The following is a 2,794-nucleotide window of genomic DNA, read 5'->3' on the forward strand; positions in this document are numbered from 1 at the left end:
TTTGCATCTGGTTCTGTTCTTGTCCTTACCAACTTTTTTATTGTATTATTCTGGTGATTTCTGATTTCTGGTTCAAAATTGTGGCTTTGTTAAGAATGATTTCAAAATCATTGGAAAAAGTGTACCTTCTCAGATATATATAACATTGACTGGAAAAGTACTGTATAGAGGCAGCCCTTGACTTAACAACCACAACTGAACCCCAAAAGTTCTGTTGCTCAGTGAAACATTTGTTACGTGAATTTTGCCCCATTTTACGACCTGTCCTGCCACGGTTGTTAAGTGAATCACTGCACTGGGTAAGTTAGTAACACAGTCGTTAAGTGAACCTGGCTTCCCCCATTGACTTTGCTCGTCAGGAGGTCGCAAAAGGCAGCGATCGCATGACCCCGAGACGCGGCAACCGTCATAAACGCGAGTCAGTTGCCGAGCCTCTGAATTTTGATCACGTGACCCTGGGGATGCTGCAACGGTCGTAAGTGTGAAAAGCGGTCAATAAGTCACTTTTTTCGGTGCCCTGGTAACTTTGAACGGTCACGAAATGAACTGTTGTAAGTCGAGGACTTCCTGTACTTTCTCATATTCAAAACCCTGAGTTACGTTTGCCTTTGTGGTTAAATCTTAGGATGAAGACGAACGCTTGAGAGATCTCACGCACGAAGAAAAGGATGTCCTGCTTTTTTTCGAGGAAACGATTGGTTCCTTGGACGATGAGGATGAGGAGGAACAAGCCTTGCATGACAGCGGCGTCTTCTGCCATTCCCCAAAGCTGGTGGAAGAAGACACCCCTGACCATTCAGGATCGGAAGAGCTCGTAGACTCCGTCCCGTCAGCCCCAAGAGAGAACAGCGCAGAACCAGGTAAACCAATTGGAATTATTTTTACAGGTGTGAATTTGTGTTTTGGGAACTAAACAGGTTGTCTTCCAAGGATTTAGGTTGCCCAGTTGGAGGGTTTCTGAGTTTGGTTGTTTTCTTGCAGACGTCTCATTACTCAAACTAGGTAACATCATCAGCGCTAGTAAGTGTTCAGCAAACCCTACTCCCTTACTAGCACTGATGACGTTACCTAGTTTGGTAATGAAATGTCTGCAAGAAAACAGCCCAGCTCAGAGAGCACCAGGGACCCCTCATTTCAACCCTGGGTACAAAAATTCTTCTTTATTGCTCCTTTCTTGATTCATGTCAGAAGCACCTACAAAGTATAAACGTGTAACATTCAACACTGAGCAGAAAAAAATAGGTATAAAATAGGTCACAGAAATATAGCACGTGTAAAAAGTATGCAGAATAAATAGGATTAAAACTAATTCGCTCAGGGGGAGGTCTTCCTCCGTGCATGTTGAAGGACCATAAAAGAGTCTTCGACTAACGACCACGATTGAGCCCAGAATTTCTGTTGCTAAGTGAGACATTTGTTAAGTGAGTTTTGCCCCCTTTTACGACCTTTCTTGCCACAGTTGTTAAGTGAATCACCGCACTTGTTAAGTTAGTAACACGGTTGCTTAAGTGAATTTGGCTTCCCCGTTGACTTTGCTTGCCAGAAGGTCGCAAAAGTGGATCACATGACCGCGGGACACTGCAACCGTCATAAGTCTGAGTCAGTTGCCAAGCGCGTGAATTTTGAACACATGACCTTGGGGGATGCTGCAATGCTTGTAAGTGGGGAAAATGGTCATAAGTCCCTTTTTTCAGTGATGTAACTTCGAACGGTCATTAAATGAACTGTTGTAAGTCGAGGACTACCTGTGCATAGCAATAGCAATAGCAGCCCCTCTCTAAGCACTTTACAGAGTCAGCATATCACCCCCAACAATCTGGGTCCTCATTTTACTGACCTCGGAAGGATGGAAGGCTGAGTCACAACCTTGTGCCGGTCAGGATCGAACTGCAAACAGCCAGCAGATGTAGCCTGCAGTACTGCATTCTAACCACTGCGCCACCACGGCTCCTATGACACGGATTGTTTTTCTCCACATTCACACAGAGCATCTCTGTAGGGATGCCCCAATTTCTTAGACGGTCCTTTGATCTTCCTACTCCGGCATGCAGTCTACTTAGCAATTTCCGTACAGGCCAGGGTTGTTCTTGACTAGGCAGCATACAGCCTTGTGTTTGTGCCCAGTTGCCCAATAGTTCAGTGATCTTCATGGTGAGGGTTGACATTTGTCCTTTCCGTGGCATTCTGGACATGGGAATCTAGGAGAGTAAGAACGCAAATGAAAACAAGAATATACAGTATTTGCAGCGTTGACATGTATATTGAGATCAGGGCACAAAAGGCCCAACTTATGTCCTTGCGTTGGATACCGCTTTATAAGCGAAGCTTTTATATTATAAATCAGGGATCTCCAAACTTGGCCACTCCCAGAATTCAACTCTCACCCAGAACCCATGCTGGCTGAGGAATTCTGGGAGTTGAAGTCCACAAGTCTTAGAATTGCCAATTTGAAGACTGCTAACTCACGACCCAAGTATCATTCTTTTGACATTGCTGTGGCTTATCATGAATACTCCTAATTCCGGGGTGCATTCCCCAAAGCAGATCAGGCTAAGCCAACATTTTCTTGACTCTAGAAAGAGTGCAGAGAGTGCAGTATATAATACAGATAGGGAAATTTGGAGAGAGGAGTTGTTCGGACATTACCCCTGAATTGTATCTGAAGAGGGATGAGAGGAAAGAAAGGAGAGGAGAGAGAAAAGAGTAAAGGAGGGGAGAAGGAAGTAGGAAGGTTGGAGGAGAGAGTGGTGAAAGAGAAGAGGAGAGGAGAGGAAGAAGAGGGAAGTAGGGAAGA

General features: G+C 44.8%; 1 pseudogene; it reads left to right on the plus strand.

Annotated features, from left to right (window-relative positions):
* LOC107300209 overlaps positions 1 to 2,794 on the plus strand; it is a 12,764-nt pseudogene that overhangs the window by 6,216 nt on the left and 3,754 nt on the right.

This window comes from Protobothrops mucrosquamatus, unplaced genomic scaffold (assembly GCF_001527695.2).
Source record: "Protobothrops mucrosquamatus isolate PMUCROS unplaced genomic scaffold, P.Mucros_1.0 scaffold6379, whole genome shotgun sequence".
Lineage (NCBI taxonomy): Eukaryota > Metazoa > Chordata > Lepidosauria > Squamata > Viperidae > Protobothrops > Protobothrops mucrosquamatus.